Raw genomic sequence first — 23,259 nt, 5'->3', positions numbered from 1 at the left:
ATCGCAAACACTAGTTAAATATTATTAACCCCTAATCTGCTGTTCCTAACATTGCCGCAACCTACATTACAGTTATTAACCCCTAATCTGCCGCCCCCAATGTTGCCGCCACTATACTAAAGTTATTAATCCCTAAACCTAACCCTAAGTCTAACCCTAACACCCCCTAACTTAAATATAATTAAAATAAATCTAAATAAAACCTACTATCATTACCTAAATAATTCCTATTTAAAATTAAATACTTACCTATAAAAAAAAAAACTAATCTAGCTACAATATAACTAATAGTTACATTGCATCTATTTTAGGTTTTATTTTTATTTCACAGCTAAGTTTGTATTTATTTTAACTAGGTAGACTAGTTACTAAATAGTTATTAACTATTTACTAACTACCTAGCTAAAATAAATACAAATTTACCTGTAAAATAAAACCTAACCTGAGTTACACTAACACCTAACCTTACACTACAATTAAATAAATTACCTAAATTAAATACAATTACCTAAATTACAACAAAAAACCCAATAAATTACACAAAATAAAAAAAGACATTATCAGATATTTAAACTAATATCACCTAATCTAATAGCCCTATCAAAATAAAAAAAGCCCCCCCCCCCCCAAAAAAAACCCCTAGCCTAAACTAAACTACCAATAGCCCTTAAAAGGGCCTTTTGCGGGGCATTGCCCTTAAGAAATCAGCTCTTTTACCTGTAAAAAACAATACAAACACCCCCAACAGTAAAACCCACCACCCACACAACCAACCCCCCAAATAAAATCCTAACTAAAAAAAAATAAGCTCCCCATTGCCATGAAAAGGGCATTTGGATGGGCATTGCCCTTAAAAGGGCATTTAGCTCTTTTTCAAGTGCCCAAAGTCCCTAATCTAAAAATAAAACCCCCCCAATAAACCCTTAAAAAAAAAACTTAACACTAACCCCTGAAGATCCACTTACAGTTTTGAAGACCGGACATCCATCTTCATTGTAGCCAGGAGAAGTCTTCATCCAAGCCGGCAGAAGTGGTCCTCCAAACGGGCAGAAGTCTTCATCCAGATGGCGTGGAGCGGGTCCATCTTCAAGACATCCGGCGCAGAGAATCCTCTTCAATCAAAGTCTTCTTCCAGAATGAAGGTTCCTTTAAGTGACATCATCCATCTATACAGGTAAAAGAGCTGATTTCTTTGGGGCAATGCCCCGCAAAAGGCCCTTTTAAAGGCTATTGGTAGTTTAGTTTAGGCTAGGTTTTTTTTAATTTTCATATAGCTATTAGATTAGATGTAATTAGTTTAAATATCTTATAATGTGTTTTTTTATTTTGTGTAATTTAGTTTTTTTTTGTTTTTTTTTGTTGTAATTTAGGTAATTTGTATTTAATTTAGGTAATTTATTTAATTGTAGTGTTAGGTGTTAGTGTAACTTAGGTTAGGTTCTATTTTACAGGTACATTTGTACTTATTTTAGCTAGGTAGTTAGTAAATAGTTAATAACTATTTAGTAACTATTCTACCTAGTTAAAATAAATACAAACTTGCCTGTAAAATAAAAATAAACCCTGAGCTAGATACAATGTAACTATTAGTTATATTGTAGCTAGCTTAGGGTTTATTTTACAGGTAAGTATTTAGTTTTAAATATGCGGGAGTGCGGCAGTTTAGGGGTTAATATGTTTATTATAGTGGCGGCGATGTCTGGAGCGGCAGATTAGGGGTTAATAAATATAATGTAGGTGTCGCCGATGTTGGGGACGGCAGATTAGGGGTTAATAAGTTTAAGATTCAGGGTGTTTAGACTCAGGGTTCATGTTAAGGTGTTAGGTGTGAACATAAATTTTGTTTCCCCATAGGAATCAATGGAGCTGCGTTATGGAGCTTTACGCTGCTTTTTTGCAGGTGTTAGACTTTTTTATTAAGGCCGGCTCTCCTCATTGATATCTATGGGGAAATCGTGCACGAGAACGTAAAACCAGCTTACCCCAGCTTTCAGCAGCACTGGTATTGGAGTGCGGTATGGAGCTCAATTTTGCTCTACGCTCAATTCTTGCCTGATAATGTCGGGTTTTTATAAACCTGAAATACCAGGGAAGTGAGCGGTGATAATATCATGCAAGTTAGCACCGCACCCCTCATAATGCCAAACTGGTAATCTAGCCGAAAGAGAATAAAGAATATTTGATAATAGGAGTAAATTAGAAAGTTGCTTAAAATTTCATGCTCTATGTGAATCGCGAAAGAAAAAATTTGGGTTTAGTGTCCCTTTAAATGTGCTAATGCTTTCATTTCTAATGCTGGTTAAGTCATTGTTAAGATTAATGCTAAAAGTATGTCTTTGGCAGTACTTTCCAGAAGGGCTTTATGGGCTTCATGGTTAAAAACTTGGTCTGCTGATATAGTTTCTAAATCCAGGCTTTTATCTTTTTCTTTTCAGGCAAAGATGTTTTTTTTTTTTTGTTCTGGTTAGGATTCTATTATCTCTACTGTGACTGAAGGTAAAGGGCCATTTCTTCCTTAGGACAGGAAGTCCAAAGGTAAATTTAAAGCTTTTAATCATTTTTGTCCCTTAAGTCAGAAATCGGATTCCTCCACTCAGAAACAAGTCTCTTCTGGTTCCATCTGGAAGCGAAGCTCTAACTGTTACAAGTCTAAGAAATCTACTCCCTCATCCATGTCTGCATGAAGGTGTGGCCCCCATTCCAGAGGTTCTGGTAGGGAGCAAGTTACGCTTTTTCAGAAAGCTTGGATTCAGTCTGTTTAGGATCCCTGAGTTCTAAATGTAGTTTCTCATGGTTTATCAAGTAGGTTTCAAAACAAAGGCTTCTAGGGAAAGGTTTATTCTGTCCAATGTTCCAAGAAATCCTGTAAAGTCAGTTTTGGATCTAGAATCTATGGGAGTGATTGTTCCTGTTCCATTGTTGGAACAGGAAATGGGGTTTTATTCTAACCTTTCAGACCAGTTTTGGATCTAAAGGCTCTAAATAAATTTCTCAGAGTTCCTTCTTTCAAAATGGAAACTATTTAAACTATTCTGCCTTTTGTTCAGCAAGGTCAGTTTGTCCACAATAGATTTAAAGGATGCTTACCTTCATGTTCCAACCCACAGGAAGCATTATCAGTTTGCCTTTCTAGACTATCTCTTTTAGTCTGCTGCTCTACATTTTGGCTACAGTTCTTAAAATATTCTCAAAGGTTCTTGGCACCCTTTTGTCTCTGAATAGAACTCAGGGTATTGCAGTGTTTCCTTATCTGAATGATATTTTCAAGCTCCATCTTTTTATTTAGCAGAGTCTCACATCATCAGACTGAAGTTCATTCAGCAACATGGCTGGAAAGTCAATTTTCCAAAGAGTTCACCAGTTCCTCTGACAAAGGTTATTTTTCTGGGGGTTCAGATAGATTTAGCTTCCATGAAACTTTCTTTGACAGATCTAAGGAGGTTGAAGTTAGTGTTCACCTGTCTAAACCTTCAGTCTCTTTCTTTTTCCTCAGTTGCTCTTTGCATGGAAGTGTTAGGTCTCATGATTGCGGCTTCATATGCTATCCGTTTGCTCATTTTCGCATGAGGCCTCTTTAGCTTTGTATGCTTTGTCAATGGTGTAGGGTTCATACTAAGCTATCTCAAAGGATCTAGATTTTAGAACAAGTCAGTCTCTGTCTTGGTGGCTGAATCATCAGCTTATTAACAAGGGGACTTCTTTCTCTTGTTAAGTGTGTTCAGTCCACGGGTCATCCATTATTTATGGGATATATTCTCCTTCCCAACAGGAAGTTGCAAGAGGATCACCCAAGCAGAGATGCTATATAGCTCCTCCCCTCACATGTCATATCCAGTCATTCTCTTGCAACCCTCAACAAAGAAGGAGGTCGCGAGAGGAGCTGGAGTTTTTACTTAACTATTAACTATTAACTATTCTTCAATCAAAAGTTTGTTATTTTAAATGGCACCGGAGTGTGCTGTTTTTCTATCTCAGGCAGTATTTGGAAGAAGAAACTGCCTGCGTTTTTTATCTATGATCTTAGCAGGCGTAACTAAGATCCACTGGCTGTTCTCGACATTCTGAGGAGTGGGGTAACTTCAGACTGGGAATAGCATGCGGGGTCCTCCGCAAATGAGGTATGTGCGGTACTTTATTTTCTGGGAATGGAATTGACTAAGAAAATACTGCTGTTACCGTATGATGTAAGTACAGCCTTAAATGCAGTAGTAGCAACTGGTATCAGGCTGATAAATGTATGCGCAGTCGAGTTATATCTAGAATTTGACTGAGAAAATACTGTTAACACTGAAATAATACTTAAGCCTTCTCTGCAGTGGTAGCGACTGGTAGCAGGCTTAGTGATAGCTTTGCATGACATTGAAAAATTTTGTTTTTTTTAATAAAACGTTTACTGGCATGTTATTCGTTTTTTTGTGAGGTACTTTGGTGATAAATTGCTTTGGGCATGATTTTTTCCACATGGCTAACATATTTTTCTGCATGGAAACCGTTATATCAGGGCTCCCACTGTTGTGATTGGAGTGGGAGGGCCCTTGTTTTAGCGCCTTGTTGCGCAGTTAAAATTATTGCACAGTCTTTCTGCTTCTTCCTCCTTGATCCAGGACGTCTCTAGAGAGCTCAGGGGTCTGCAAATTTCATTTGTGAGGGAGGTAATCAGTCACAGCAGATCTGTGACAGTGTGCTGACTGTGATTAAAAGCGTTAAATCTTAATTGATATCTGTTTTATCCGTTTTGGGTATCGAGGGGTTAATCATCCTTTTGCTAATGGGTGCAATCCTCTGCTAATAGTACACTTCTTGTTAAGAATTGTTTAATTATATCTGTATTTTTGAAGCGCTGCAGCGTTTTTTATATTGCTTGTAAAACTTATTGAAAGTGATTTCCAAGCTTGTTATTTTCATTGCTAAGTCTGTTTTAAACATGTCTGATTCAGAGGAAACTGTTTTTTCATCATGTTCAAAAGCCAATGTGGAGCCCAATAGAACGATGTGTACCAATTGTATTGATATTGCTTTGAATAAAAGTCAATCTGTACCGATAAAGAAGCTATCACCAGACAACGAGGGGGAAGTTATGCCGCCTAACTCTCCTCACGTGTCAGTACCTGCGTCTCCCGCTCGGGAGATGCGTAGGATTGAGACACCTAGTACATCTAGGCCCTTACAAATCACTTTACATGATATGGCTAATGTTATGAAAGAAGTATTATATAATATGCCCGAATTAAGGGGCAAACGCGATAGCTCTGGGTTAAGGACAGAGCGCACTGATGACACGAGAGCCATGTCTGATACTGCGTCACAACTTGCAGAACATGAGGACGGTGAGCTTCATTCTGTCGGTGACGGTTCTGATTCGGGGAGACCGGATTCAGAAATTTTAAATTTAAGCTTGAGAACCTCCGTGTGTTACTAGGGGAGGTATTAGCGGCTCTGAATGATTGTGACACGGTGGCAAGTCCAGAGAAATTGTGTAGGTTGGATAGATACTATGCGGTACCGGTGTGTACTGACGTTTTTCCTATACCAAAAAGACTTACAGAAATTATCAGTAAGGAGTGGGATAGACCCGGTGTGCCTTTTTCCCCTCCCCCGATATTTAGAAAAATGTTCCCTATAGACGCCACCACACGAGACTTATGGCAGACGGTCCCTAAGGTGGAGGGAGCAGTTTCTACGTTAGCCAAGCGTACCACTATCCCGGTGGAGGATAGCTGTGCTTTCTCAGATCCAATGGATAAAAAATTAGAGGGTTATCTTAAGAAAATGTTTGTTCAACAGGGTTTTATATTGCAGCCTCTTGCATGCATTGCGCCTGTCACGGCTGCAGCGGCATTCTGGTTTGAGTCGGCGATTCGCACAGAGCCGTTGGATGAGGCCTTGAGCAAAGTTAGAACCCTTAAGCAAGCTAATGCGTTTGTTTCAGATGCCGTAGTACATCTAACCAAACTTACGGCTAAAAATTCCGGATTCGCCATACAGGCGCGCAGAGCGCTCTGGCTTAAATCCTGGTCAGCGGATGTAACTTCCAAGTCTAAACTACTTAACATTCCTTTCAAAGGGCAGACCTTATTCGGCCCGGCTTGAAGGAAATTATTGCTGACATTACGGGAGGTAAGGTCCACGCCCTTCCTCAGGACAGGGCCAAACCAAAGGCCAAACAGTCTAATTTTCGTGCCTTTCGTAACTTCAAGGCAGGAGCAGCATCGGCTTCCTCCGCTCCAAAACAGGAAGGAACTACTGCTCGTTACAGACAAGGTTGGAAAGGCAACCAGTCATGGAACAAGGGCAAGCAGGCCAGAAAGCCTACTCCCGCCCCTAAGACAGCATGAAGTCAGGGCCCCCAATCCAGAGACGGATTTAGTGGGGGGCAGACTTTCTCTCTTTGCCCAGGCTTGGGCAAGAGATGTGCAGGATCCCTGGACGTTAAAGATTATATCTCAGGGATACCTTCTGGATTTCAAATCCTCTCCTCCACAAGGGAGGTTCCATCTTTCGAGGTTATCGACAAACCTAGTAAAGAGAGAGGCATTTCTACAATGTGTACAAGACCTCTTAATCATGGGGGTGATCCACTCAGTTCCGCGATCGGAACAGGGACAAGGATTTTACTCAAATCTATTTGTGGTTCCCAAAAAAGAGGGAAACTTCAGACCAATCTTGGACTTAAAGATCTTAAACAAATTCCTAAGGGTACCATCGTTCAAGATGGAAACCATTCAAACCATCCTACCCATGATCCAAGAGGGTCAATATATGACCACGGTGGACTTAAAGGATGCTTACCTTCATATACCGATTCACAAAGATCATTATCAGTACCTGAGGTTTGCCTTTCTAGACAGGCATTACCAGTTTGTGGCTCTTCCCTTCGGGTTAGCCACGGCCCCGAGAATTTTTACGAAGGTTCTGGGCTCACTTCTGGCGGTACCAAGACCACGAGGCATAGCGGTGGCTCCGTACCTAGACGACATTCTGATACAAGCGTCAAGTTTTCAGAATGCAAAGTCTCATACAGAGATAGTTCTAGCATTTCTGAGGTCGCATGGGTGGAAAGTGAACGTGGAAAAGAGTTCTCTGTTACCACTCACACGGGTTCCTTTTCTAGGGACTCTTATAGATTCTGTAGAGATGAAGATTTACCTGACGGAGTCCAGGTTATCAAAGATTCTCAATGCTTGCCGTGTCCTTCATTCCATTCCAAGCCCATCGGTAGCTCAGTGCATGGAGGTAATCGGCTTAATGGTAGCTGCAATGGACATAGTGCCATTTGCGTGCCTGCATCTCAGACCGCTGCAACTATGCATGCTCAGTCAATGGAACAGGGATTACTCAGATCTGTCCCCTTTGCTAAATCTGGACCAGGAGACCAGAGATTCGCTTCTCTGGTGGTTGTCACCGGTTCATCTGTCCAAAGGAATGACCTTTCGCAGGCCAGATTGGACGATTGTAACAACGGATGCCAGCCTTCTAGGCTGGGGAGCAGTCTGGAATTCCCTGAAGGCTCAGGGATCGTGGACTCAGGAGGAGAAACTCCTCCCAATAAACATTCTAGAATTAAGAGCAATATTCAATGCTCTTCTGGCTTGGCCTCAGTTAGCAAAGCTGAGGTTCATCAGATTTCAGTCGGACAATATCACGACTGTGGCTTACATCAATCATCAAGGGGGAACCAGGAGTTCCCTAGCGATGTTGGTCTCGAAGATAATTCGCTGGGCAGAGTCTCACTCTTGCCACCTGTCAGCGATTCACATCCCAGGCGTAGAGAACTGGGAGGCGGATTTCCTAAGTCGCCAGACTTTTCATCCGGGAGAGTGGGAACTTCACCCAGAGGTATTTGCTCAACTGATTCGTCGTTGGGTCAAACCGGATCTGGATCTCATGGCATCTCGCCAGAACGCGAAGCTTCCTTGTTACGGATCCAGGTCCAGGGACCCGGGAGCGGTGCTGGTAGATGCATTAGCAGCCCCTTGGGTTTTCAACATAGCTTATGTGTTTCCACCATTTCCGTTGCTACCTTGGCTGATTGCCAGGATCAAACAGGAGAGGGCATTGGTAATTCTGATAGCGCCTGCGTGGCCACGCAGGACCTGGTATGCAGACCTAGTGGACATGTCGTCCTGTCCACCATGGTCTCTTCCTCTGAGGCAGGACCTTCTAATTCAGGGTCCTTTCAACCATCCAAACCTAATTTCTCTGAGGCTGACTGCCTGGAAATTGAACGCTTGATTCTATCAAAGCGTGGGTTTTCGGATTCGGTTATTGATACATTAATACAGGCTCGGAAACCTGTGACAAGAAAAATTTACCATAAGATATGGCGTAAATATTTATATTGGTGCGAATCCAAGAGTTACTCATGGAGTAAGGTTAGGATTCCTAGGATATTAGCTTTTCTACAAGAGGGTTTAGAAAAGGATTTATCCGCTAGTTCGCTAAAGGGACAGATTTCAGCTCTGTCTATTCTTTTACACAAACGTCTGGTGGAGCATCCAGACGTCCAGGCCTTTTGTCAGGCTTTGGCTAGAATTAAGCCTGTGTTTAAAGCTGTTGCTCCTCCGTGGAGCTTAAACTTGGTTCTTAAAGTTCTTCAAGGTGTTCCGTTTGAACCCCTTCATTCCATTGATATTAAGCTTTTATCTAGGAAAGTTTTGTTTTTGATGGCTATCTCCTCGGCTCGAAGAGTATCTGAGTTATCTGCCTTACATTGTGATTCTCCTTATCTGATCTTTCATTCAGATAAGGTAGTTCTGCGTACTAAACCTGGGTTTTTACCTAAGGTTGTTTCTAACAGGAATATCAATCAAGAGATTGTTGTTCCATCGTTATGTCCTAATCCTTCTTCAAAGAAGGAACGTCTTTTGCATAATCTAGACGTGGTCCGTGCTCTGAAGTTCTACTTACAGGCAACTAAAGATTTTAGACAAACTTCTTCTCTGTTTGTCGTTTACTCTGGACAGAGGAGAGGTCAAAAGGCTTCGGCTACCTCTCTCTCTTTTTGGCTTCGTAGCATAATACGTTTAGCCTATGAGACTGCTGGACAGCAGCCTCCTGAAAGAATTACAGCTCATTCCACTAGAGCTGTGGCTTCCACCTGGGCCTTTAAGAATGAGGCCTCTGTTGAACAGATTTGCAAGGCTGCAACTTGGTCTTCACTTCATACTTTTTCCAAATTTTACAAATTTGACACTTTCGCTTCTTCGGAGGCTGGTTTTGGGAGAAAGGTTCTACAGGCAGTGGTTCCTTCTGTTTAATGTTCCTGCCTTGTCCCTCCCATCATCCGTGTACTTAGCTTTGGTATTGGTATCCCATAAGTAATGGATGACCCGTGGACTGAACACACTTAACAAGAGAAAACATAATTTATGCTTACCTGATAAATTTATTTATCTTGTAGTGTGTTCAGTTCACGGCCCGCCCTGTCTTTTTTTTTTTTTTTTTTTTTTAAGGCAGGTTCTAAATTTTAAAATTATAACTCCAGTCACCACTGCACCTTATAGTTTCTCCTTTCTCGTCTTGTTTCGGTCGAATGACTGGATATGAGATGTGAGGGGAGGAGCTATATAGCAGCTCTGCTTGGGTGATCCTCTTGCAACTTCCTGTTGGGAAGGAGAATATATCCCATAAGTAATGGATGACCCGTGGACTGAACACACTACAAGAGAAATAAATTTATCTGGTAAGCATAAATTATGTTTTTGTTCATCCTACATGGTATGTGAGCTCTACAGATGCAAGTCTTAAAAGTTTAGGGTCGTCTAGGGGTCTCAGAGAGCACAAGGGGTTTGATCTCGTTGGGAGGCGAGGTTACCTATAGATGTTTTAAAACTACGTGCAATTTTTTGAGCCCTTCAGAGTTGGCTTCTGTTAAAAATTAGTTTTATCTCCGATTTCAGTCAGATAATGTTACATCAGTAGCAAATGCCAAACATCAAGCAGGAACTCACAGTTCCCTAGCCATAAGAGAAGTAACGCAAATTCTTTCTGGGGCAAAAGTCAATTGTTGTCAGATTTCTACTGTTCATATTCCTGGGCTAGACAACTGGGAAGCAGATTTTCTTAGTTATCATTTATTTCATTTGGATGTTTTCAATCAGATAGGGGATCTTTGGGGGCAGAAATAAATTTGATGGCCTCTCAGTTGAATTGCAAACTTCCTAGGTACTGTGCGAGGTGCAGGGATCCTCAAGCAGTGTTTGTAGATGCTCTGGTAGTTCTATGGTCTTTTTGACTAGCACATTTTTTCCACCTCTGATTCTTCTTTCTAGGGTGATTTCCAAAATCAGACAAGAGGAAGCATTAGTGATTGTAATTGCTCCAGCTTGGTCTCCCAGAGTTTGGTATACAGATCTGTTTCAGATGTCCAATTGTCCCCCTTGGCCACTTCCTCTGTGTCCAGACCTTCTGTCTCAAGGTCCATCAGGGTCTCAGATCTCTAAGCTTGATGGCATGGAGATTGAATCGATATTTCCAAAGCAGAGAGAGTTCTCTAATTTCTCTTATGGAGACTCTGATACAGGCTTGTAACCTGTAATAAGGAAAATGTATTATAAAATTTGGAGGACCTTTATTTATTGGTGTACAGATCATGTGGGTTTTTTTTCTTGCATTATTTTAGTATTCATAGGATTTTGCAGGTTTTGCAAGATGGTTTTGATAACTGTTCATCTGCCAGTTCTTTGAAGGGTCAGGCTCTTTCAGTTTTGTTCCATAAGAAGATCGATAATCATTTTATGGTTTTGTTTAGGCTTTGGCTAGAATTAAGCCTGTTGTTAGACCAATTTCTCCTCTTTTGAGTCTTACTTTAAAGGTTTTGTTTATTTTGGCTATTTCTTCTACTAGAACAGTTTCTCAATTATCAGCTCTTTCATTTGGTCCCCTTATCTTATTTTTCATCAGGATAGTTTTAAGGACCAAATTTGACAACATTGTTTGGGAAAATGTTGACCCATTTTCGTGTCCTAATCCCAAAAACTGTTCAAAGAGATCTTTGCATAATTTGGATGTTGTTGGAGTGCTAAAGTATAATGTTAATGCTACTAAAGATTTCAGGCAAAAAAGGTTGTTTGTTCTCTTTTCTGGTTCAAGGAAAGGGCAGAAAGATGTTGCCATTTCTTTGGCTTCTTGGTCAAAACATCTGTTCCAGGAGACTTACTTGAAGGCAGGTCAGCCTCTACTTAATCAGATTACTGCTCATTCTACTTGATCAATCGCCATTTCTTGGGATTTTAAAAATGATGCTTCAATTGACCAAATTTGCAAGGAAGTTACTGGACATTTTTGCAAACTTTCACTAAATTCTACCATTTCGATGTTTTTGCATCTTCTGAGTCAGCCTTTGGTAGGAAAGTCCTTCACGCAGTTGCCTCAGGATGATTGATTTTTGCCTGATTATTAATTGCATTTGAAAAAAAGAGTGCTATGCCCTTTTTTGGGGTTCTTGGGCTTGTGAATTTAGTTCAGTTATAAAAGGATTCTTCTTAAATATCAACCCTTTGTCTCATTACTCGTGGACTCCACAGCTTAGGTATTGGTTCCCTATAGTAATGAATCGTGGACTCTCACCACTTGTATGAAAGAAAACATAATTTATGCTTACCTGATAATTAAATTTTTTCATGATGGTTAGAGTCCACAAAATGCCACCCTCTGTTTTTGGTGTTGGTTTAGTCTTGCGCTCATCTTTTTTCCCTGCTCCTATTATTTTGCTCTTATTTCTTTCTCCTACCTCTTTTGCTTGGCTATACGTTAGACCACTGTTTTTCAACCCCAACAGGCCAGATTTTTAGGATTACCTTGGGTGAGAGCAGGTTAAAGAATAATGTTTACTAATCAGCTAATTATTTTACCTGTGCTTCAGTTCAGATAACCTCAAAATGTGGCCTGTTAGGGAAGTCTGAGTACATGTTTGAAAACCAATGCGTTAGACTGAGGTACCAATGAGGTGGGGTTTTATTGTAGAGCTCTTGGCGTTTGGGAATCTTTACCTCCTCTTTTTTTTTTTTTTTTTTTTTTTTTAAAGATCTTTATTTCAAAGAGAACACAAATTACGTTACAATTGTTTAGGAGACGCAGCTCCTGTAGTTCACATAATCAAAATAAAGGCATTTTCCAATAATTAACATAATACAGCCAGTTACATTCACTGATATTTCTTATTTAAGAGAAAAAAAAAAAGAAAGCAAAATACGAGATAACTTCTTATATATTTACTTGTTTTAACTGCCAAGCCATCAGTCACACATTCTATCCATATTAATAACTCAGCTCTTGGTAAAACGCAAATATCTAATCTAAGAGGGTCAATGTGAGACTGATAAAAAGGCAGACAAGTTCCATTACTAAAAAAGGTACACCCAATAACCTTCAAGGCTTCTATCTAACCAGAAGAACCACATATGTGTTTACATAGTTTAACTATAGAGATATCAGTTGTACATCCTGTCCATATGATGACTCAAATCTTAGTATAAACACAACTGTCTGATCTGTAAGCATTCTTGAGAGTCTATACCCTCTTATCTATTCCACGTGTGGCCTCTGTAAGTATGGGAAATATCGATAGATTGCTATTTACAACAACTAAGATCTATTAGATATTACGAAAGATATATTGGATACTAATCTTATTACCATAGCCTAAACTCCTAAGAGGGGGAGGGGCGGTAGGAGGAAAAAAAATAATAAAAAAAATATATATATATATATATATATATATATATATATATATATATATATATATATATATATATATATATATATATATATATATATATATATATATATAATAAACTATATGAGCATTAGATGGGTACTATGAACCTGAGAAAAATTTATATCAAGCTCTTTCAAAAATTAATGATCGAACCATACTCTAGGTAAAAGATCCAGTTCTATTTGGCGCTGGACCCAGACTGAAGGCTTGAATTGATTCACCGCTTGTCTCTGCATCTCTAACGGAAGTGAAGAGATATATCTCTTCCATTTGCTGAAAAATCTGGTGATCATTTTTGGGTTATTAACTTTTACCTGACACTGTTCCATCACCATTTGATGTTGTACTTCTTTTAAAAAGTCTGTAAACTTAGGTGCAATACGGTTTTTCCATCTTTTTAATATTATATTGCGGGCCGTCAAAATTAACAGATTTAAAAATCTATTGTTGGATATAGCAGACGAAAGTTTACATAGAAACATTATTTGGTGTGGACTAACATTAAATTTTATCCCCATTAATTTACCTATCCAGAAATTTATCTTTTGCCAAAATTGAAATATTTTGGGGCACTCCCAGAAGCAGTGCAAGAAGTCTGCCTGTTCTTTAGAGCATTTGGGGCAATTCTTATTCTCTGGACTCCATTTTGCCATTCTAGTGGGCGTTTAAATATGCCCTATTTAAAAGTTTCATATGGGATTCCTTCCAAGAATGCATACAAGTCGCCCCAGCAACGAGGGTAATACTCTGTATGAGGGTCTCACTCTCAACCTCCATTTTCCCTTTACGCCATTTTAATGATATTTCAGTAATATTTTTCTGACCCAAAAATTTCATAATTACACCATAAGTTATAGAAATTGAATTCACCCCCTCACTGTATAGCGTAATAACGTCCTGTAACTTTTTGCTATCAATCTCCGCCCCAGATTCTTGCCGTAAATTTTCTACCCAATGCCTAGTTTGTAGGTAAGCAAAGAAGCTAGACCTTGGAATACCGAACTGCTGTGTTATGGTTTCAAAAGAGTGGAGCCGCAGATTGCTCCCCTCACATAACTGAATCACGTATTTGACTCCTTGATTGGCCCATAACTTAAATATCGGTGCGTCATGAGCTGCTGGGAAGCTAGGATTACCACATAGAGGTAAAAATTCTGATTTTCGAAAATCAGTTCCCAATTCCTTGCATACTTTCTGCCAAGCCTGTACAATATACTTAAAGGTAAAAAGATAGTTAACTGGGTCTGGCAGCTTGCCTGCTGGGTGATGGAGAATCGCCTTAAGATTAAACGGTTTTATCATTATCGAATCCAGGTCGTAAAGTGTAACCAGATTTTTTTCGGTAATCCAGTCCAAAGCAAATTTCACAACAGCTGCGTAGTTATAAAACTTTAAGTTGGGACAAGCCATTCCACCAAAAGCTCTAGGCAAAGTTAACTTATGAAGTGATATACGTGGGTTTTTTACCTTGCCAGATAAATTGGCTAAAAGATCTGTTAAGGAGAACGCAATCTTTTTTATATAGCAACAGGGGAAGATTCTGTAAAAAATATAAAATTTTAGGGAGTAAGACTACTTTGATTAGCATTATTCGGGCCGTAAGCGAAAGGGGGAGATTGCTCCAACTTCGTAGTTTAAGTAATAATCCCTTGATACATTGTTTGAAATTGAGATCATACCAATGATTAGGGTCCCTAGTTAACCTGATTCCTAGATATGTGATTTGTATCGATTCTCTAAATGGGTGCCGGCTCTGACCTATAGGTTTACGGATCCACATAATCTCTGATTTTCCATAGTTTATTTTATATCCTGAAAAGGAACTAAATAAATTAAATATTTCCAACAGACGGGGAATTGAGTCCTTTGTGTTACTAAGGAAAAGGAGAAGATCATCTGCGTATAACGACAGAACTAACTTATGCTTCCCTACCAGAATACCATGTAGTTCCTCCCTTAGGTACAATGCCAATGGTTCAAGGGACAAGTTAAAATAAAAACGGCGAAAGCGGGCATCCTTGCCGTGTACCTCGTCCAAGAATAACCTTTTCTGTTGCTTCCCCGTTTACTATAATTGTGGAAGTTGGTGCCTTATAAAGCTGTGATATAAATTGTTGGAAATGACCAGCAATACCGAATTTCCCCAGGGCTGTTATTAAATGATCCCATATAATAGAATCGAACGCTTTCTCAGCGTCGATCATAAGAATAGCAAGGTCTGGCTTAAGATGCGATCTCTGTCTTTCCACTTTATTCCAAAAGAAATCCAAAACCAGTTGAACTTTCCTCAGGTTCTTGACAGGATTCCTTCCTGTCATAAAACCGGTCTGATCTTGATGCACCAGATAACCTAATGGGGCTTTTAATCTGTTAGCAAGAATGTAAGTAAGAATTTTATCATCTTGATTCAGAAGTGAGATAGGCCTATAGGAGGCAGGAAGTTCAAGGTCTTTATCTTTCTTTGGAATCAAAACTATGTTAGATGCCGCGAACAAGCACGACTGTGACTTGTTCTGGATATAATAATTATTATAGAGTTGGACCAGCACCTTCGGAACTTGATCCAGAAGTAGTTTGTAGAATTCTGCTGGGAGGGAGTCTGGCCCAGGAGCTTTCCTGATTTTTGACTTTTTAATAGAGTTAATGACTTCTTCCAGCGAAATAGGGTCATTCAGTCTTTGCAGGTCCTCTCTCGTAATTTGAGGTATAGTTAACCCTTGCCAGAATTGTTGTTTCGATGATATATCTATCTGTTTAGCTGCATATAATTCTTGAAAGGTCTGAAAAAAAGCTTCCCTAATTCCTGCAGAGTCAGTAATCCTGGTATCCCTAAATTTAATTGCCGTGATAAGATTATTCTGTTGTCTGATCTTAACTATTCTAGCTAGATATTTAGCTGACGTGCCTTGAGCCCCTGAATATATGGCCTTTAGTTTGAGTTCTTCTGATATCAGATTTTGTTTCAAGAAGAGATCATATAGTGCTTTGCTCTCTTTATATTTGAGCCACTGTTCTGGCAAAGGGTTGCTTAAATATTTCCTATAGTTATTACTTAGGGTGTTCGCGAGTTGCTCCTCCCTTTTCCCCCAAATTGTTCGCATCCTAACCAAATATGCCTTTATCTCTCCCCTGAAAACCGCTTTCGCAGTTTCCCAGAGGATTTCTGGTCTATTTATGTAATCTTTATTCTCGGCCCGAAATTGATACCATCTGTTCTTAAGCCATTTTTTAAAGTGCAGATTATGATATAGGTATTGGGGAAAGTACATCCTGGTATTGTTCAGCCGGCTCTTAACACTTATTCCGATCTCTAGTGTGATAATAGCGTGGTCAGAAACCACAATCTCACCAATATCAGCCCGGATTTGCCTTCTAGCCATATGCTTAGAAATTAAAAAATAATCTATTCTGGAAAAAGAGGAGTGAGCACATGAAGCACACGTGTATTCGCGACGATCCGGGTTTTGTCCCCGCCACACATCATATAAAGCTAATTTCTTGCTAAACTTTTGTAAGATATCGGCTTCCCTGGCCTTTCTCGGGAAAAATCTGGTCTTAGATCTGTCTAGAATATGCGAGAAAGCCATATTGAAGTCTCCTACAACCACTAAATTTTTCCCAGTGTGTAAAAATAGTTTTAAACTTAAGTCTTCCCAAAATCCTTTATCAATCAAATTGGGACCATATATATTACAAAAAACGAAGTTAGAACCATTAACTTCAATCTCCAAGATCTGATATCTCCCATTAGAGTTGTTATCTACTGTAATAATTTTACAGTCCAATTGTTTGCGAATTAAAATAGCAAGACCTCTCTTTGCTTTATCATATGGGGTGAATAAGACCTCCCCCACCCATTTAACTCTAAGTTTAACCGCTTCTTTTGGTCTGAGATGAGTCTCCTGGATAAATGCTATATCTGGCTTTTGGAGTCCAAGCTGTTTAATGATCAGTTTTCTTTTGCTGGGGCATGAAATCCCCCCAGCATTCCAGGATACTAATTTCAACTTACCCATCTAACAAAAAAAAAAAAAAAAAAAGGGGGAGTACCCCCCACCCCGTTCCCTCTCCTCAAATCTACTGTGTTACTAAACTCTTCTACTTTGCATCCCACCCAGAAATTCATTATTAAAATTTGCGTTCTATGATTAAGCATTCTCATGCCTGTATCATACCCCAGCACAACAAGCCTTTTCGTTTCTCCTTGCTTCCTCATTCTCGTCCCTTTCTTTGTGGACCCCTTCACCTAGCTAGATTACTTTGTTATAAGCCTATACTCTGGCAAAATCTTTTAATCTCTTCTGACTTCGTAAAGGTATGAGATTCACCATCTTTTTCCAAAATCACCTTAGCGGGATATACTAATCTTGCCTTTAAATTAGCTTTTATCATTTTGGAGCAGTAAGGTGCCATTTCCCTGCGCCTATTTTGAGTTTCTATTGAAAAGTCCTGAAATATTAAGATTTTATGGGAGCCAATCATAAGATTGTTATTTTTACGATATAATCTAAGGATATGAAATTTGTCTTGGTAATTCAGAAATTTGATGATTACTGCTCGTGGTCTTACCTGCGCATCTAAACTCCCTCTGAGAGGGCCTAATCTGTGTGCTCTCTCAATCGGGATTCTTATATTCTCAATATTACTACCAAGTAATTTGGGAAGTTGTGTAGCAGCAAAATTTATTAGATCATGAAACTCTGCCGTTTCCGGGAGCCCAACAACCCTCAGGTTGTTGCGCCGTGCCCTATCCTCTAATTCTTCTAATTTAGTTTGTAAGGAAAGAAGTCTATGCTCATGGGAGTTAGCAAAAAAATAGTGAGCATACCACATAAGAACCATTCATTGTTAACTCAAAAATACTTGTTTCCAGTGCAGCTTAGTCACTTTACAATTCAAATCTGAACCGCTTTATGTATCAATTATAGTAGAATTAAGATATCCAAAAACCTTGCTAACTAACTACCAATTTCCTCTTAATTCCTTTTTATCAGTTACCAATAAGATCTAATATAGTCATGACATACATAAAATCTTTATGTATGTGTTAAAAAAAAGAAAAATAGGTCTATATGAATGCAACAGATAAATTCTCAACTTTCCTTTCTCTTTTTATATTATGAGAGGTAACCTTTACTGCTTTTTCTTCTCCAATCCTCTTTCCCTTTTTTGTTTTTAAAGGGGGATACAAAATTTAAACTGTACTATGGAGGGAGGAACCTCAGAAGATATATTTACTATTTGTGTTACCCCATAACTTGACAGTTTATGAGAGGAAAATCTTATATTGAAACCTCTTATTAGCAGCTAAGCCTACTTGTGATTTGACCAATGTTACTGGCCACACTTAGCTTTATCAGTTACATATATTAACCTTAAATAGATTAAATAATAGTGTTGACATATACTAGCATATACAATATATCCTGCTTCAAAATTTTATGCAACACAGAAGTTCTATTCAAGATATCACGACTCCTATAGCAGACAAATAATAAAAGATTGTTCAAGCAAAACCAGGGAATTCCTTTAACAGTTCTGTTTCTTTTAGAGTCTTAGATATATTTTCGATAAAGTAAACAGCTTGAGTATTATGCCCAGATTCTGATTAAGATAGCTTTTCTTAATGTTTTTTTTTTTTTTTATGCAGAAGATATGTTCCCAAGATTCCTTAAATAGGCACAAACATCGAATTTTCTATGATAGGGGGAAAAAAAACTCTTATTTTCAGGAAATCTCCGCTTTATTTCTCAGAGTCCCCAATGAAGTTAGTTTTAATAGTTCCGGTTAGGGCCCAACTAAAAGAAAAAGCGGGCCTGTTTTAACTCCAGTTTAGAAAGCAGTTGTGCCCCTTAAGTCCAAAAGATTCCTGACTGTAAGTGTTTAAAGGCAACTTGCAAAAATCTGATTCAAGCTTCTACCAGTAATCTTACCGGACCGGGCAGTACAAACCATGCCCCAGCAACCAGGGTCACTCCGGTGTCCTCGATGTCCGCTCGCCGGCGGGTTACACTGACTCCACCGGTGGTTCCGGCATGCAGATGCGCACTTCCTGTGCGACGTAACCACCGCAACAGAGCCAACTCAGCTACAGGGTCCACAGGGTAGTTGCCAGATGCGGTAGGATGAAAAGGGCCGCAGCTCCCGGACACCTCCGTGAACGCCGCCTCAGCCACCGCAGACTGGACTCCACTCCTTTCCTGGGCCCACAGATAAGTATGCTGCAAATCGGCGTCTTCAGATTTTAGGGCGTGCTATAGATGTGCTGGTTGCAAGAACGCCTTCCAGGCGTCGTGACTCTGCACCAGAGTCGATCTGCAAGGTACTTTGTCGGCCTCTGCTTTGTGGGTTCCAGGCCAGGTGTGTCTCGCTGGCCAAGGAACAAACGCAGGTGGGGTATGGTCAAATGTTGCCCTTCACATCAGAGCACTGTGCTAGCACGCTGCTTGCTGCTAGCTCCTCCCCTTCCGACCTCTCTCCTTTACCTCCTCCTAGTGGCAGGGAAGAGTAATTCCCAGCAGTAATGGATCAGTGACTCTCACCACCATGAAAGAAATTAATTTATCAGGTAAGCATAAAGTATGTTGTGTTTTTTGACCTTGACTTTACATTTCATATGTATAAATATAATAGCATATACTGTGCTATCCATTCAAAGCATAGACCACGTTAAAAACGATGACGACGTTAAGGTTCTCTGGTAAACCTTTTTTTTTACTATCCCCGTGTAAAACCATATTCTGCACTATTCCACTTGTAATGTAGCACAACAGTGCTAGTATTTCTGTGCTACACTTGTTATCCAGGCCTTAGCAATTACTTCTCTGTTCAAAACAATGTTAATGTGATGGGTGGACTTAATGAAGAGATACCAGATTCCCAATGTCTGGTTTAATGTCATTTAGCAGAAGTCTTACATTTTCATGTTCAGAGATCTTAAGTCAATTTCTTTGCTTGGAGCATAGTTGTACAATGACACCAATAATAATTTAGAGCCAGATCATGAGTGGAGCACTATTTAGCGCTAACTTTTGTGTGTGTCGGGCTGCGCTTGTATTATGATTTAAAGTAAAAAGTTTGTGCCCTTGTGCTAACCCTACACGTGCACACAGCTTACTTCTAGCGTAATTATAATATAACCTATTCCCCCATAGAAGTCAATTAAGAAAAAATATAGGGAAAGAAACTGATGCCCCACTCTCGTGCAAACCCAATCGCATATTCTTATATGTGCACTGCTAATCCGACCTCGTATTCTAATGTGCGCTAACTGACAGGAAAATATGAATATTTCACATTCCAATGTTATCCACATAGAAGAATATGTTCTATTATTTCATAAATACATAATTCTACATATATCGGGTGGTATTTTGGTACAAAATATATCTATACCTATTATATTATATAATATATATATATATATTTATATCAAGCATAAGACAAAGTGGAAAGCAAATGCTATATATGAGCTGTACCGAACACAAGAGGGGTATATAAGTATAAATGGTACTATTACAAATGCCCCTAACTATAGCCAAGTGAAGGCTAGTGGTGCAGACCCTTCAAATAATATATCAAGAACATACAAAGAGTAGAAAGAAGCAGAGAGAATACTTTGCTTCAAAAAGACAGGGAATTCAGCACTCTTTTTGTAAAAAGATACACAGCTCTATATTAAACAAAATATCAGTTTATTGATACAGAAAATTCACTACTAGGACATATTTCATCCTCTGTGGAAAAGACAAAACAGTAGTAAGTTGAAGCGCAGGCCAACATAGCCTAAACCATCATACAAGATAAGAAAATATTATCATTGATAACAAAAACAAAACCTGACCGGTCAGGTAAGCAAGGTACCATAAGAAGTGTTTCCACAATATAAGTATAGTATAGATGTATAGTTGGGAAGACCACACCCAGCTGCGCACAGGACCCCCACAAAGGTAAGCGGAGGATTTAACCTGGGCAGGTGAAGAAGGGGATCTAGGTTTCCAAAAATACACTCTATACGTTGAGCTTGAGATAATGCAGTAATAATAAAATTAGACGTTTAACATGTTATGTATATACCAAAATAAAGGCATAACATTAGTACACAAAGTGACAAAGTAATCTACCCAACTACACCCTGCTGCACACAGACCCCTATATAAGTATGGATAGTGAATTGTCTGGGCAGGTAAAGTATTGGGATCTAAGTTGGTAGGATAAGTCACACTGTATTAAGTAAGATGCATCCTAATATAAATACATATTCTGTAAGCTAGCAGTTATAACATCACAAGACACTAATCATGTGTATATATAAATGTTCTCCTTGTGGCAACCAGTAAAGTTCTTTGCAACAAAAGTGCCTATTAGAGTGTGGAGAAATTCATAAACAGTTCTCCTGTGTTGCTTTAAGAAAAATGTATGGAGCTGCGTCTCGTAAGCAATTACTGCAGCTGTGAGGTGTCAGCTAGATTTTAAAGCTGTCTTCCTGTCAGCAAAGATATCATATGATACTGCACCTTGAGAGTTCCAGATATGGCTTTTGCAGCGGGAGCTGCCGTGAACCGCTTTGGCTTTCCTTATACAACCGAATGAGCTTCCGACTTTAAAGATTCTCCAGGTTCCGTTACCAGTATCAAAGACCGCTCAACATTCAAACAGGATTGTGGGAGGTACGATGCGTCTCATATTCCAGTCAGCTGATGCTGACGCATCGACTTACAAGTCGAGGGGGTAAAACGCGCGTGAGGTGTCAGCTAGTGTCTCTTGATGTTATAACTGCTAGCTTACAGAATATGTATTTATATTAGGCTGCATCTTACTTAATACAGTGTGACTTATCCTACCAACTTAGATCCCAATACTTTACCTGCGCAGACAATTCCCTATCCATACTTATATAGGGGTCTGTGTGCAGCAGGGTGTAGTTGGGTGGATTACTTTGTCACTTCGTGTACTAATGTTATGCCTTTATTTTGGTATATACATAACATGTTAAACGTCTAATTGTATTATTACTGCATTATCTCAAGCTCAACGTATTGGGGCCTATCTATCAAGCTCCAAAAGGAGCTTGATGGCCAGTGTTTCTGGCGAGTCTTCAGACTCGCCAGAAACAGCAGTTATGAAGCAGCGGTCACAAAGACCGCTGCTCCATAACCCTGTCTGCCTGATCTGAGCAGGCGGACAGGAATCGCAACAATTCAACCCGATCGAGTACGATCGTGTTGATTGACACCTCTCTGCTGGCGGCCGACTGGCCGCGAGTCAGCAGGGGGCGGCATTGCACCAGCAGCTCTTATATTATATATATATATATATATATATATATATAATAGTTATAGATATAATTACATGTAGCCACCAATCAGCAAGTGCTACCCAGGGTCTGAACCAAAAATGGGCAGGCTACTAAGTTCCATTCCTACTAAGCTACATTCCTCCTTTTGAAAATTAAGATAGCAAGAGAATGAAGGAAAATTGATAATAGGAGTAAACTAGAAAGTTGCTTAAAATTGCATGCTCTATCTGAAAATTTGGTTTTGTATCCTATTAACTACACCATGCTTCTTAACAGCTATTAACCTCTGCCATTGTCACACTTAATCCTAACTGCACCAGTCACCCAACCACAATTAACCCTAGCTTTTAAACTGTTATATATCATTATTGCATCAGAACTTCCTTCATTATGCCTAACTGCTTTAAAGGGACACTCAAGTCAAAATTAAATTTTCATGATTCAGATAGAGCAGCAATTTTAAACAACTTTCCAATTTACTTCCATTAACAAAATGTGCACGGTCTTTTTATATTTACACTTTGAGTCACCAGCTCCTACTGAGCATGTGCAAGAATTAAAAGAATATACGTTTATGCTTTTGTAATTGGCTGATGGCTGTCACATGATACAGGGGGAGTGGAAATAGACATAGCAATAGACTTAAAATCTACTACTTATTTGAAGTTTAGACTAAGTGTTATTGCATTGTCTTTTTATCATGCATGTGTGCAAATCTACTGTATTTACTGGTCCTTTAACTTATTACTGTTATTAACCCAATTTCCAGACCTCCACCTCAATTAAACCTAATATTGCAACGCACACCTACTGCATTAGCCATTTAACATGACTCTTAAAGGGACATTAAACACCTTTAGATGGTGATATAAAATGATAAATTGTGTGTATATATATATATATATATATATATATATATATATATATATATATATATATATATATATATATATATATATTAAAAAAAAAATCAGCAATATAATTTAATTATTTATTTTGTCCCTTTTTTCTGTAGTTCCATTCTGAAATTGTGAGCTTTCCAGTTGCTGTTAGAAATGGAAGTGCAGAACATTGTTATGTTCCACACAGCCATTGGCTGCACACTCTAGTGACCTATTTATAACTGTCCCTTATTGGCTACAGTAGAGAAGGTTACCTAAATTACAATATGGCAGCTCCTATTGTTTTATAGACACTAAAACTTTACACTTATTTTGTCAATATTTAAATGGCTAGTGAAATT

Source organism: Bombina bombina, chromosome 1 (assembly GCF_027579735.1).
Source record: "Bombina bombina isolate aBomBom1 chromosome 1, aBomBom1.pri, whole genome shotgun sequence".
Taxonomy (NCBI): domain Eukaryota; kingdom Metazoa; phylum Chordata; class Amphibia; order Anura; family Bombinatoridae; genus Bombina; species Bombina bombina.
The sequence above is the reverse complement of the archived record's forward strand: the minus strand, read 5'-3'. Positions refer to the sequence as shown.